Raw genomic sequence first — 16019 nt, 5'->3', positions numbered from 1 at the left:
CCAGGGTTCGGTTCTTGGCCCTGCACTCTTTAGTATTTACATGCTGCCGCTAGGTGATATCATACACAAATACGGTGTTAGCTTTCACTGTTATGCTGATGACACTCAACTCTACATGCCCCTAAAGCTGACCAACACACCGGATTGTAGTCAGCTGGAGGCGTGTCTTAATGAAATTAAACAATGGATGTCCGCTAACTTTTTGCAACTCAACGCTAAGAAAACGGAAATGCTGATTATCGGTCCTGCTCAACACCAACATCTATTTAATAATACCACCTTAACATTTGACAACCAAACAATTAAACAAGGCGACTCGGTAAAGAATCTGGGTATTATCTTCGACCCAACTCTCTCGTTTGAGTCACACATTAAGAGTGTTACTAAAACGGCCTTCTTTCATCTCCGTAATATCGCTAAAATTCGTTCCATTTTGTCCACAAGCGATGCTGAGATCATTATCCATGCGTTCGTTACGTCTCGTCTCGATTACTGTAACGTTTTATTTTCGGGCCTCCCTATGTCTAGCATTAAAGGATTACAGTTGGTACAAAATGCGGCTGCTAGACTTTTGACAAAAACAAGAAAGTTTGATCATATTACGCCTATACTGGCTCACCTGCACTGGCTTCCTGTGCACTTAAGATGCGACTTTAAGGTTTTACTACTTACGTATAGAATACTACACGGTCAAGCTCCTGCCTATCTTGCCGATTGTATTGTACCATATGAGTTTGAGTTTGAGTTTATTTCGAACATGCAAGCATACAACATGATACATCACAATTTCCAGTTTCTTTTCAACATGTTCGAAAAGGAGTAAGAAGAATCCTACCCCTTTTCTTTACATAACAGTTGCAAAACTTTTTGTTCACTTCCTGTTCACAATTTTTTCACAATAAACTCCATAAGTAATCACAATAAAAATAAATAAATAAATAATAGTAAGAATTTAATAATAATAATTGGTGAAGTAAGTCATATTTCATATGATGAGATAAGTAAGATTACTTTAAGAATGAATGAATGGATGGATGAAATACATTGAGAATGTTTGTCATGGTTCTTCTTCTTTGTACTTTGTAAACACTTTAAGTTTGAAGAGTTTCTTGAAGTGTATCATATTAGTACATTGTTTGATTGCTTTGCTTAATCCATTCCATAATTTAATTCCACATACTGATATACTGAAGGTCTTAAGTGTTGTACGTGCAAACAAATGTTTTAAGTTACGTTTTTCTCTTAAGATTATATTTCTCCTCTTTTTTTGAGAAGAATTGTTGTATATTCTTGGGTAGCAGGTTATAGTTTGCTTTGTGCATAATTTTAGCTGTTTGCAAATTCACTATGTCGTGGAATTTCAGTATTTTTGATTCAATAAATAAAGGGTTTGTATGTTCTCTATATCCAACATTATGTATTATTCTAACTGATCTTTTTTGTAACACCCTTAATGAATGAAGTGTACTTTTGTAATTATTTCCCCATATTTCTACACAGTAGCTCAGATATGGTAACACTAGTGAGCAGTAGAGAATATGAAGGGATTTTTGGTCTAGAACATGTTTTGCTTTATTCATTATTGACGTGTTTCTTGCAACTTTATGTTGTATATTTTTTACGTGAGATTTCCAGTTCAATTTATCATCAATCATTACACCTAGAAATTTGGTTTCGTTTACTCTTTCAATTTCTATTCCGTCTATTTGTATTTGTGTTTGACTTTCTCTTCTACTGTTACCAAATAGCATTATTTTAGTTTTACTAAGATTCAACGATAGTCTGTTTTTGTCAAACCATCTTTTTAATTTGTTAATTTCTTCTGTTATTATTTGTATTATCTCCTGTGTGTTCTCTCCTGAACAAAACGCTGTTGTATCATCCGCAAATAATACTAACTTTAAATCTTTTGTAACTTTACAAATGTCATTTATATAGAGATTGAATAATTTAGGTCCTAATATTGATCCCTGAGGTACACCACAGGATATATTTAGCGTTGTAGACGTGTGTTCGCCTAGCTTCATGTATTGTTTCCTGTTCGTTAGATAACTTCTTATCCAGTTTAAGACTAACCCTCTGATGCTATATCGTTCTAGTTTTTTGATTAAAATATTGTGATTAATTGTGTCAAATGCTTTAGTTAGATCCATAAAAACCGCTGCCGCACATTTTTTACTATCTATTGCATTGGTAATTTCTTCTGTAATTTCAATTAAAGCCATTGAAGTTGAAACATTAGCTCTGTATCCATATTGGTTCTCTTCGAGTATTCTATTTTTATTTATGAAACTTTCTAATCTGTTATTGAACAGTTTTTCAATGATTTTAGAAAATTGTGGAAGTAGAGAAACAGGTCTGTAATTTGTAAATTGATGTTTGTCTCCAGTCTTATAAATTGGTGCAACTTTAGCTATTTTCATTTTGTTTGGAAATGTACCTGTTTGAAATGATAGGTACTAATGGTCCTGAGATCTCTTCAATAACTTTTTTTATCGTTTCCATATCAATTCCGTTACAATCAGTTGAAGTCTTAGATTTACATTTTTTCACGATTGTAACTATTTCCTCCTGTGTCACATTACTGAGGAACATGGAGTTGGGATTTCGCTCTATGGTATCATTATAGTCCTCAATTGGAACTGGGTCTGGAATCCTTTCTTCCAATTTTGGTCCAATATTTACAAAATAATTATTGAAGCTTTCAACTACTTCCTTTATGTTGTCAAATTCTATTTGAGTTTTGTCTCTCTTAGAATTAAAAATGTCGAGCAAAGCCAGACCAGCTTGCTAGTAAATAAATAACATTTAAAAAATAGAGGCAGCTCACTGGTAAGTGCTGCTATTCGAGCTATTTTTAGAACAGGCCAGCGGGCTACTCATCTGGTCCTTACGGGCTACCTGGTGCCCGCGGGCACCGCGTTGGTGACCCCTGCTGTAGAGGATGCTAATTCTCTGGAAGGAGAAGTTATTTTGCCTTCTGGAAATGTGGCCCCCAAAACAATAGTGTTAAATATCCCTGCCTTAGACCATTTCCAAATAAACACAAAACTACGCTAAAACCATTTAAGAAATTTCTACAAATCTGGGGCCGTACATATCAAGCTTCTTAGAATTACTCCTAAGAAGTCTGCTAAGAGTTAACTTAAGAGTAAATAAATTCTTCGCTGAAAGCTGCACTTAAAAGTTAGTTATCAAGCGTCTTACTCACACTTTCAGCGAAGTGTAGGACTGAATCTTAAGTGTCACACTCAGAGCTGAATTACGACATTACTATGTGCCGTAAACGGAATTTTAGGTGACGTCATTTCTGTGTCCATAGAAATGACCAATCACGGAAGGGAATCCGTTGTCTAAGAATAAAGAAATATCTTGGAAATATTTAAGTGGACAATGGGAGTGTATATTTTGACAATAAACTACAAAATAATACAAAACAAACCAGTCCCCGCCGGCACTCACGCTACCGCTCCCTCTCTTCTATCGCCCACACACTCACTGACGTCACTCACCTCACGGCCACACACATACGCTACTGTCATAACATTTTCTTTCCAATTCATTAATTAGGCAACTAATTTGAAACTGGTGTGGGTGGCTCTATATATACTAGCCCACTGCAGACACATGCAGAAATCAACAAGGAATCGAAAAGTATTAAATCTGTGACAAAAATAATATCCGCTCTGTCTTAACGATACCGTTTGATCAGCTGCTCGTCATCAAGAAAAACAAAAACATTGTTCCGTTCCCTGAACGTTCACGCACATCTCTCTCGCCTCAGTGCCATCCCCTGCTGGCAACTCCTAACCACTTAAGACACCTCTGAAGGTCTCTTAAATATCGTGGAGAGTAGGAGTGATTCTTAGACTTAAGAACGTTGATAAAAAGCTTTTATTCTTAAGTTTGAGAGTAGGACTAAATTTCGCAAATTCTCAGGACTTAAGTGTAAAATGGCACTCTAAGAAGCTTGATAAGTACGGCCCCTGGTCTTTTTTTAAATATTTGTAAACACCAGCACACTGTCCCCGATAATTGTGTGTAAAGGATGTCTCTTAAGTCTGTCACATATAATAAATATATTGTATGTATACAAAAAATAATCTAGAATTAGTATTTTTATAAAATGAAATGATTGAAAAACATTAGATACTTGTCTCTAATATTTGTGAATCTTGCAACAATTCCCGATTAAATTCGGTTGAAATTATATTCTCAATTCAACATGTATTTATTAATACAAACCAATTCTCACAATATGTTATTTACACCTGACTTTCAATCAATCAATCAAAGTTTATTTATATAGCCCTTAATCACAAGTGTCTCAAAGGGCTGCACAAGCCATAACGACATCCTCTGCTCAGATCCCACATCAGGGCAAGACAAAACTCAACCTAATGGGATACAGTGACAAACCTTGGAGGGGACCGCAGATGTGGGATAATGACTGTGCAATATATGGCATTTTTACCACTAATATACACCCTGCTATATCAGCCCACTGGCATCTGTGGTGCACTGCATCAGTACTTGCTTTGAAAATCAGTGATAGTGGGTTTAAATTTCGCTCAGTGGAGTTGAGTTAGCCGGGTTAAACATTGATTGTACATTTTAAATATATTACATTTAATACCGTTAAAATTGTTAATTTGCTCTAAAAAGTTTATTTCCCATGAAATCGTTTTAGTACCAAACATGCATCAAATTAAATACAAGTTTAGTTATAATGGTAAAAATGAAAATAAATAATCGTTTCCCATGAATAAAACTGAACAAAAAAAAGTTATAATGGTAAAAATGAAAATAAATAATCGTTTCCCATGAATACAACTGAAAAAAAATAGTTATAATGATAAAAATGTAAATAAATAATCGTTTTCCATGAATAAAACTGGAAAAAAAACAAAAAAACTTATATTGGTATAAATGAAAATACATAATTGTTTTCCATGAATAAAACAGAAAAAAATGGTTATAATGGTAAACATTTAAATAATCGTTTCCCATGAATAAAACTCAAAAAAAGTGTTATAATGGTAAAAATTAAACATTATAATCGTTTCCCATGAATAAAACTGAAACAAAATAAAATAAATAGTTCTAATGGTAAAAATGAAAATAAATAATCGTTTCTCATGAATAAAACTGAAAAAAAAGAGGTTATAATGGTAAAAATGAAAATAAATAATCGTTTCCCATGAATAAAACTGAAAAAAAAAAAAAAAAAGGTTATACTGGTAAAAATGAAAATAAATAATCGTTTCACATGAATAAAATTGAAGAAAAAAATGGTTATGATGGTAAAAATGAAAATAAATAATTGTTTCCCATGAATAAAAATGAAATTAAAAAAAATTGTTATAATGGTAAAAATGAAAATAAATAATTGTTTCCCATGAATAAAACTGAAGAAAAAAAAAATGGTTATAATGGCAAAAATGAAAATAAATAATCGTTTCCCATGAATACAAATGAAAAAATAAATAAAATGGTTATAATGGTAAAAATGAAAATAAATAATCGTTTCCCATGAATAAAACTGAAAAAAAATGGTTATAATGGTAAAAATGAAAATAAATAATCGTTTCCCATGAATAAAACTGAAAAAAAATAAAATAATAATCTATGTCAGGCCACAATTTAGCACGAGGCGGCGTTGTATAGCCATGTATACGTCATAAAAAAAAAACTAATTGAAAATGGACTGATTTGTTTAAAAATAATTATGGAAATACAACTTTATTATAATGATTAATTCTATGTGTATGCATTAATTAATAAATACAACTATTTTACAAATGCTTTAATAAAAACAAACAAATAAAATAAAATAAAATAGGTTGATTGGCAACACTAAAATTGGCCCTAGTGTGTGAACGTGAGTGTGATGAGATGGCGACTTGTCCAGGGTGTACCCTGCCTTCCACCCGAATGCAGCTGAGATAGGCTCCAGCACCCCCCGCGACCCCAAAAGGGACAAGCGGTAGAAAAATGGATGGATGTATAATGTTTTTTTCTGCAAGTGGCCTGCATTGTCATTAAAAATGGAACACTTTCCAAAATTAATCGACTAATACCGTTGTGTTCGAGACATAAGTACCAAGATAGGCATGAAGGGACTTTTTAATATATATCTAACTATGTCCTCAGAGACGAAGGTGAGAAATGATGGTAAAGTTAGAAAGGTATTTTATTTGTGAAACATTATACTGGATTTCCGCAAACCGGATATAGTGTTTTTGCTTCCTGCTTCAAGACCTCCCTTTTTGTGGAAAAACATGAAAGTAGCAACAAGGACTAAAACCGCTGAAAAGACCAATTGTTCGGTAAAAACACAAACCCATCCCAAGTCTGGCGGTTGACGGCCGATATTTTGATGTTTTGTTGAATTATGTTAAGTTTTTCATGTTTGGTTTAGCATTGAGTTGAGTAGCGGGAAGGAAGAAGATCTGAGGAACATGTTTCCACTGAAGGCGTGTTGAAGAAGCTGCAAGGTAAAAAAAAAAAAAAGAAAGTTTTTTTCTCTTTTTGTGTGCTGTTTTCTCACTTTTTTTGTTTTTTTTACACCAATTTTCTCTAAAACACGGCGCTGATACTATAATGACAGTTAAAAAAGTTGTTTCGGAAGACCGAGTACTAATGCTTGGAAAGTGTCAAATTACAACCATTTTGTGAACATTAACTTTATCTTTGGCAGTGAAACTTAGCCAACATTTTTTCTGTCATCTTGGTAGATTTTATATGCCAATTTAAGTTTGTAATATTGGAGTACACTTTTCTCACGCATCAACATCCTCTCCTTTTATTTCATTTAAAAAACATTCTACATCCTACACTTTCATTTGTGTTTTGTGGATAATTAATATAAATGTATTTTATCTATAAATGTTCGTTTGAACTATTATTTTTACAGGGCAGAATCGATACACAGTTTGCTCTTAAAGGGGCCCTGTTATGCAAAACTAACTTTTTTTTACCTCTTTGTTCCAGTTTTTGTGTATTTAGGATCTGCATAAGAGCCGAAAATTTGAAACCAAAACCATGGAGGCATGGCGGCGATATTTATAAAACAGTCTTGACTTTTTTTCATACTTCCTCCAAACAAGCCTTTTGAAATTTTGCCCAATCGTGACAGTATTTCCAGTTGCGACTCAGGCCCCATTTACACTAAGAACTAACTAAGGTTATCCAGGGTAAATCCCACCTTACCTTATCCTTGTCCATACACACACAATGGTCGTTTAAGACCCCCTCTCCCCCTCCGTCCGCCGGCGCGATGTGACCTAGTACGCATGCGTGGAAAGTGCGCACGTCATAGTCACTTCCAGTGTTGCTTTGTGTGCAATTTCTTAAATTTAACTTATCTGAACAATATCCAGTGTTGTGGTATTTCAATTAACTGGAATCCAGTGTGCTGTTGTGCCCTATTGTAGTGAATCACACCTGAGCCATCATAAATTCATCAAATCTTTATTAGACACGTAAACAATGTGATAAAGAACATTTTACAACAATCAATCTTGGGATCTAGATATCTGGCCAGGACACTCCTCACTCTTTTGCTTTCACCTTCATTGTCCATTAATTTTTGGTGACTTTATATACTCTGGACCTAGACGTTGAGTCCGCGACATACATGGAGGACAATAACTGATGCAGTCTGCTTTGCCAGACCAAATGCATTCAATGTTTTCCGTAGTCTTCTCTTGACGGCCAGGTAATACAAAGCACACGCTACCTTTTTTATCACAGCCACAGGAGACCACATCTTCGTTGTCTCTCCTTCGACAAATGGACAACGTTTTTCAGTAAGTAGAATCACAGCTGACCCAGACATTCAAAAGTTCTCTTGCTGTCTGAGATGTGTTGTATCCGCAATAGCTGCAATCGCGTGTTTTCTTCTCTTAAGATATTCATGTGTGATTTCCACAAGCGTCTGTACATGTACAAACCCCGTTTCCATATGAGTTGGGAAATTGTGTTAGATGTAAATATAAACGGAATACAATGATTTGCAAATCATTTTCAACCCATATTCAATTGAATATGCTACAAAGACAACATATTTGATGTTCAAACTGATAAACATTTTTTTTTTTTCAAATAATCATTAACTTTAGAATTTGATGCCAGCAACACGTGACAAAGAAGTTGGGAAAGGTGGCAATAAATAATGATAAAGTTGAGGAATGCTCATCAAACAGTTATTTGGAACATCCCACAGGTGAACAGGCAAATTGGGAACAGGTGGGTGCCATGATTGGGTATAAAAGTAGATTCCATGAAATGCTCAGTCATTCACAAACAAGGATGGGGTGAGGGTCACCACTTTGTCAACAAATGCGTGAGCAAATTGTTGAACAGTTTAAGAAAGACCTTTCTCAACAAGCTATTGCAAGGAATTTAGGGATTTCACCATCTACGGTCCGTAATATCATCAAAGGGTTCAGAGAATCTGGAGAAATCACTGCACGTAAGCAGCTAAGCCCGTGACCTTCGATCCCTCAGGCTGTACTGCATCAACAAGCGACATCAGTGTGTAAAGGATATCGCCACTTGGGCTCAGGAACACTTCAGAAACCCACTGTCAGTAACTACAGTTGGTTGCTACATCTGTAAGTGCAAGTTAAAACTCTCCTATGCAAGGCGAAAACCGTTTATCAACAACACCCAGAAACGCCGTCGGCTTCGCTGGGCCTGAGCTCATCTAAGATGGACTGATACAAAGTGGAAAAGTGTTCTGTGGTCTGACGAGTCCACATTTCAAATTGTTTTTGGAAACTGTGGATGTCGTGTCCTCCGGACCAAAGAGGAAAAGAACCATCCGGATTGTTATAGGCGCAAAGTTGAAAAGCCAGCATATGTGATGGTATGGGGGTGTATTAGTGCCCAAGACATGGGCAACTTACACATCTGTGACGGCGCCATTAATGCTGAAAGGTACATACAGGTTTTGGAGCAACATATGTTGCCATCCAAGCAACGTTACCATGGACGCCCCTGCTTATTTCAGCAAGACAATGCCAAGCCACGTGTTACATCAACGTGGTTTCATAGTAAAAGAGTGCGGGTACTAGACTGGCCTGCGTGTAGTCCAGACCTGTCTCCCATTGAAAATGTGTGGTGCATTATGATGCCTAAAATACCACAACGGAGACCCCCGGACTGAACAACTTAAGCTGTACATCAAGCAAGAATGGGAAATAATTCCACCTGAGAAGCTTAAAAAATGTGTCTCCTCAGTTCCCAAACGTTTACTGAGTGTTGTTAAAGGAAAGGCCATGTAACACAGTGGTGAACATGCCCTTTCCCAACTACTTTGGCACGTGTTGCAGCCATGTTAATTATTTGCAAAAAAAAAAAAAGTTTATGAGTTTGAACATCAAATATCTTGTCTTTGTAGTGCATTCAATTGAATATGGGTTGAAAAGGATTTGCAGATCATTGTATTCCGTTTATATTTACATCTAACACAATTTCCCAACTCATATGGAAACGGGGTTTGTAGAAGAATGAGAAACACAGGCATGTCTGGATGACTCGCCTCCATCTGTCCAGTGGTTAGCTCCGGTTGTTATGAAGCTGGCTGTGGCGCGTTTTTTCTGACGTCACTTCCTGTGTAGGGCGCGGTCTTTCTGACTTCACTTCCTCTCCGAACTCAGTTTGTAAACGATCAATGAGTCCATACAAAGCTAAGAGCCGGAGATTCAAGAAATACACGGCGCACTTACCCGTGTAAAAAATTATCCAAGGATGGTTACCTTAAACGATGGTTTAGTGTGGCTGAAACGGGGCTTAGGCTAAATAGTTATTCGTTTAAGGGGTTATCTGGCTTAGTGTAGACATAGCCTCAGTGGATTGTCCTTATATGGTAGAAATTTACCCGAAGTGTCTTGTGCGCGTAGGGCTGGGCGATATGGCCTTTTATTAATATCTCAATATTTTTAGGCCATGTCACGATACACAATATATATCTCGATATTTTGCCTTAGCCTTGAATGAACACTTGATGCATATAATCACAGCAGTATAAAGATTCTATGTGTCTACATTAAAACATTCTTGTTTGTACTGCATTAATATACTGTATGCTCATTTTAAACTTTCATTCAGAGAGGGAAATCACAACTGAGTCAATTTACCAAAACTGTATTTATTATACAGTTATTAAGCAGTGGCACAGACATTCATGTAATTCCCAAAACAGAAAGTGCAAGATTGTCAGAGACATTTTAAAACAACTATTAGTGCACTTTTGTGAATGATGTCACCAAGATGACATATCAAAACAACACTAAATTAAAGTGCACTTTTTGTACAGGAAGCCACTGCAATAGTTAAAAACAAATAAAGTTCACTTTTGTGCATGATGTCACACAAGATATTTCAATAACTGTCAAATAAAAATGAGCTGCATAATAGGAAATCAAACAGTGTATGTCCTTCGCTATGAGGTAGGTTCCTGCGGACGTTATCTCCTTCTGTTGTTGACTTTTTTTTTCATAAATGTGTTGATCTGAAAATAGTTGCTTCTGCATTTTGTTGGTGTGGAACCGGCCGGAGATGTTGACATGTAGAGTTTCAAGCACTCTTCATTCTCTAGCGGGTGACTTTTCAAATGATGCTATATTAGCAGTGCTGCTACTTTTTGTAGCAACGCTTTTGCCGCATAAATGTTGAACATATTCCCGCTTGAAGCCAAACCACCGCCGGACGATGGATCCCGTGCTGTTTTTCTTAGTAATGAATTCTTCCTCCATTTGTTACCAGATTCGCACCTTCTCTCTCTCGTATTACCACCCGCACCTCACCGTTAGCATCACAGCTAACGTTGCCATGTCGCTACCTCTCTGCTCCGCGGGAGCGTGTGACGTTGCAGGCGTGACGTGTGTAAGAAGGTGCGCTTGGTTTACATTTCTGTGAGAAGGAGAGACAAGAAAGAGTAGGAAACACATGCAGTGTAATGCCCACAGCTAAAAGCTACTGCGTGAGAATGTGTACTCGAATATCACAATATAGTCATTTTCTATATCGCACAGAGACAAACCCGCGATATATCGAGTATATCGATATATTGCCCAGCCCTATGTGCGCGTCTGCCATTGTTGTCCGACGATGTAGTCGATAAGCGCCTTCTTTTTCTCAATCCTCTTGTTGTGGGGCAGAATGGCTCATACATGCACATGTATCCTCCAATGTTGCCATATTTATTGCAAAGTAGCGTATCGTTCGAACTTATATCGGTCAGTAGACTCCGTATGGAAGCGCTAAAAATTATAACATTGCTGACGGGGAAAAGACGCAGTCGAAGTGGAGGCACGTAAATAAGACCGCTCACAAAACGGTGCATCCTGAAGAGACGGTCAGAAAGCAGAAGCGTATTAGAAAGTATTCAGGCACAAACGTGTCAACTCACTGTGTCGTGGCTTTAACTTAATGAATTATTGTGACCACTAGGTGTTGCAAAAAAATAATTTCCACTCCACTACAACTGGAAGACAATATGAGTCCATTCCAGATGGTTATTAATAAATACGTTAGTATTTTTCATAATTGGCATTACTCTGTATTTGGCTAATTTAATTCGATTGAACCCTTTCTGACATACCACACTACAAAATATTACAAGTATAAATGATTCCTGCTGATATCGTATTGGATCAAAATCGGCCAATTCTCGAGGCTCCATTATCGGTATGGTTTAGAAAGTGAAAATCTTGTTTTTAGACAAACAATAACATCACTTAATAGTTACCGGTACTCTTCTTGAAGACTCTTGTTGGCCAAGACAGAGATGAGCAAAGAGGGTGGGGGGCGGCTTTGTACTTGGCTTCAAGTTCTTTCTTGAATTCAATCGTGTTTCTTATCTCTGTCAATTATCAAGTCAAGTCTGAGACGCGTGGGATTCTCTGTTTAAGCACTCGATTCTGCTTAATGATAAGCGGGCAAAAAGACTACCGGTAGTTTGTCAGTTTGTAGTTAGTGCCATCAAGCCACTACAGTTAGTTGAATCTGCGAATATGTGGTGACGCAAATGCGTAACTGGGAATATGCAGAGCTCTTGTTATAAGTGATACAATGATACATGTTGGTGTTGTTATTTTATATTATGAGTGGTTATCTTCCATCCACACTGAGACTTTTCCTCATACCTCTGGTGACTTCTTTGACCTCGTAGCTCTAAGCTTTACCTTGTACAAAAAGTAGCAAAATCAGTGTCCTTGTTTTTTGTGTGTGTCTGCTATGTCCTTTTTTATGTATGGGGCAGTCCAAGAGAACAACTACCGTATTCTCCGGACCATAGGGCGAACCGGATTATAAGGCACACTGCCAATGAATGGTCTATTTTTGATCTTTTTTCATATATTAGGCGCATTATAGTGTGAATGTTGTCTGTCTATCTGTGTTGGCCCTGCGATGAGGTGGCGACTTGTCGGGCCTTCCGCCCGATTGTAGCTGAGATAGGCTCCCCGCGACCCCGAAGGGAATAAGCGGTAGAAGATGGATGGATATAGGGCGCATTAAAGGAGTCATATTATTATACTTTTTTTCTAAATGGAAAACACTTCCTTGTGGTGTACATAACATGTAATGGTGGTTCTTTGGTCAAAATGTTGCATAGATTATATTTTACAGATCATCTTCAAGCCGCTTTCTGACAGTCTCTTCCAGATGCGCCGTTTTGTGAGCGGTCTTATTTACGTGGTTCACCTTCGGCAGCCTCTTCTCCCCGTCATGTTTGTTGTAGCGGTGTAGCGTGCAAGGACGGGAGTGGAAGAAGTGTCAAAAGATGGAGCTAACTGTTTTAATGACATTCAGACTTTACTTAAATCAATAACAGAGCAGCATCTCCTCATCCGGAAACAACAACACAGGAAATGTGTCCCGTGAAAACCGTCCGACCGGAACTCTAATAACTAAAGTAGGGACGGCGTGGCGAAGTTGGTAGAGTGGCCGTGCCAGCGATCGGACGGTTGCTGGTTACTGGGGTTCAATCCCCACCTACTACCATCCTAGTCACGTCCGTTGTGTCCTTGGGCAAGACACTTTACCCTTGCTCCTGATGGCTGCTGGTTAGCGCCTTGCAAGGCAGCTCCCGCCATCAGTGTGTGAATGTGTGTGTGAATGGGTGAATGTGGAAATACTGTCAAAGCGCTTTGAGTACCTTGAAGGTAGTAGAAAAGCGCTATATAAGTATAACCCAATTATCATTATCTATAAAGTTCCTTGGATGAATAATGTAAACCCACTACACCGGTATGTTTTAGCACTTTCATGGCGAGTTTACTGACAGATATAAGTAAGAACTTTACACTACTTTATATTAGAAATGGCAACAACGGACGATTAATGTCACATAACAAGAAGATAGAGGAAAAATAAGGAGCTTATCGACTTGCGCGCAATTTTTCAGGACTTCTACTGATCCTAAATACAGATCAGCAGGTACCAGAAGGTAAGAAAATTGCTTTTGCATAATATTGCGAAACAAAACGCCAGATAATGTCTTACCTTATACACACACCATAATAATACTCGTATGTTTAATGCGCCGACAATCTTTCAAGCGGTGCGGCTTCATAGCTTACCAAAGTCGTAGTAAACATTTTGATATATTTTTGAGCGCCGTGTGTGTAATGTTATATATTTACAATGGAACATTTAAAATGTTGGTGTTGTTTACTTGAGAAATATTGCAATCATAGTGCTGTCTACACTTATCTCTTATGTTTGACTGCCATTTACTGGTAACACTTATCATTACACCATGTACCAAATAAAATAGCTTCGAGGTGAGTAAGCGCAACCAAACTTATTCCTTACATTAGGCGCACTGGGTTATAAGGCGCACTGTCCAGTTTTGAGGAAAAAAAGGATTTTAAATGCGCCTTATAGTCCGGAAAATATGGTAACAACTCCAGTCATGATAGAATATACTGTATGTTCAATGATGGCTAGCGTTAGCTATCCAAATCGCTTTTATTAGCTAACGACACACAAAGCCAATGTGCGTGCACGTGTTAAGTATGTACGTAGTGTACATCATTATGTACTAAAAGCCGTGAGTGGGCGGGATATCTATTCGTAAAGATTGCAAACAGCCTCTTTAATAGATTCACAGAATGTGTGTCAATATCAGTTGTTATGAGTGCTGTCAGACAATTAACATTTAAATTAGAGTAAATTAGGCTTTTTTGTGGCCCCAGACAAAATGTAGTTGGTCGCCCCATTTTGGTTTTTGATATTACTCGTATAACACGTTTTGAGCTATAAGGGGATGTAAGGTAATAAAATAACCGCGGTATACCGTTTGAAATACAAATTATCAAAAATCTGAGATTGATACCTGCACTTTGATAAACTCACAAACTGACTGGCACCAGCTAGCTAGCTTAAATGCTAACGTTAATAAAGGATACATTACCTACTGTCTGCAATAAGAAACAACATACCCTAATCTAAACTTTTATAAACACATTGCTCTCTGAGCAACCAACTTTAATTGTACACATTGTTCTAAATGAACACAGTTTGTAGGTTCCGAGTGATTGTTCTATTTTTGGAGGAATACAGAGACAGGTGTTTTTTACGTTGTGTTCAAGGACAACTGAACAGAGTAGGACACCAAAGTGCCCACCAGAAATAATAAATAATAATAATAGATTGTATTTGTTATGCATTTTTCATTTAAATACATCTTAAAAATGCTACAACATGTAAGACAATAAAAGCCCATCCATTAAAACAGATAGAATACTAAGACTAAAACATTATCAGAGAAGCATAAGAAAGATAATGTGTTTTCTAAGAGTGTATATTTATTTTAGTTATTAAAAAAATGTGACTTGGTTAAAATGGTTCAGTGTGTGTATAAGTACTTTTGTAGCACATTCAACAATACCGCAATAATAATGATAACCGTGACATGACATTTTTTTATTCGTCGCACTCCTACCTAGTGAGTATTGTGATACAGTCATTCCTCGCTTGTTCGAAGTTTGCGTCTTGTGAAGGTGACTGTGTGTGTGTTTTTTCATGTTGAGAGGACTTTCTTAATGTTAATAAACGTATTTAGAAAGTTGTAAACATGATTTTGGGGATAAAACATTATCAGAGAAGCATAAGAAAGATAATGTGTTTTCTAAGAGTGTATATTTATTTTAGTTATTAAAAAAATGTGACTTGGTTAAAATGGTTCAGTGTGTGTATAAGTACTTTTTTAGCACATTCAACAATACCGCAATAATAATGATAACCGTGATATGACATTTTTTTATTCGTCGCACTCCTACCTAGTGAGTATTGTGATACAGTCATTCCTCGCTTGTTCGAAGTTTGCGTCTTGTGAAGGTGACTGTGTGGGTGTTTTTTCATGTTGAGAGGACTTTCTTAATGTTAATAAACATATTTAGAAAGTCGTAAACATGATTTTGGTACTTTAACTTTAACTTTAGGCTATAGTTATACAAATATAACATTTGTAATCAATAATTCCTACTTTGTGGAAATTCATTTACAATTACATTACACCCGTATTGCACCCAAAGAAAAAAAGATCACAGTAATCACATACGTGTGTTGTGGGCAGAAAGGACCTGCGGTAGCACTCCTTTTTGCTTTGTATATGTAAAAGTCTGATGCTGAAGGAGCTACTCAGGGCCTCCACAGTGCCGTGCATGGGGTGAGAGGAATTGGACATTATGGATGTCAACTTGGTCAGCATTCTTTTGTCAGCCAACTCCTCAATGCTGTCCAGTAGGCAGCACAGGATGGAGTCAGCTCTCATTATCAGTTTATTAGGTCTGTTCCTGTCTCTGACCGTGCTTCCTCCACCCCAGCAAACGACAACATAGAACACTGCAGAAGCCACCACAGTGTTGTAAAAGGTGACCCGCACACCTCAAAGGACCTTACATGCTCAGTGGCCTTGGGGTTAGAGTGTCCACCCTGAGATCGGTAGGTTGTGAGTTCAAACTCCGGCCAAATCATACCAAAGACTATAAAAATGGGACCCA

The 16019-nt window shown here is 37.1% G+C and overlaps 1 protein-coding gene across 1 annotated transcript in view; it reads left to right on the top strand.

Annotated features, from left to right (window-relative positions):
- Nucleotides 1–5310: 5310 nt before the first annotated feature.
- amot (angiomotin) overlaps nucleotides 5311–16019 on the top strand; it is a 79810-nt gene continuing 69101 nt past the window's right edge. Inside the window, exon 1 of the mRNA XM_062048367.1 lies at nucleotides 5311–6497. The gene's annotated coding sequence lies outside the window, so the exon portion shown is untranslated. The remainder of the gene's footprint in view (nucleotides 6498–16019) is intronic.

This window comes from Entelurus aequoreus, linkage group LG05, assembly GCF_033978785.1.
Source record: "Entelurus aequoreus isolate RoL-2023_Sb linkage group LG05, RoL_Eaeq_v1.1, whole genome shotgun sequence".
NCBI classification, from domain to species: Eukaryota; Metazoa; Chordata; class Actinopteri; order Syngnathiformes; family Syngnathidae; genus Entelurus; species Entelurus aequoreus.
This window is presented reverse-complemented; position numbering and strand designations above follow the sequence as displayed.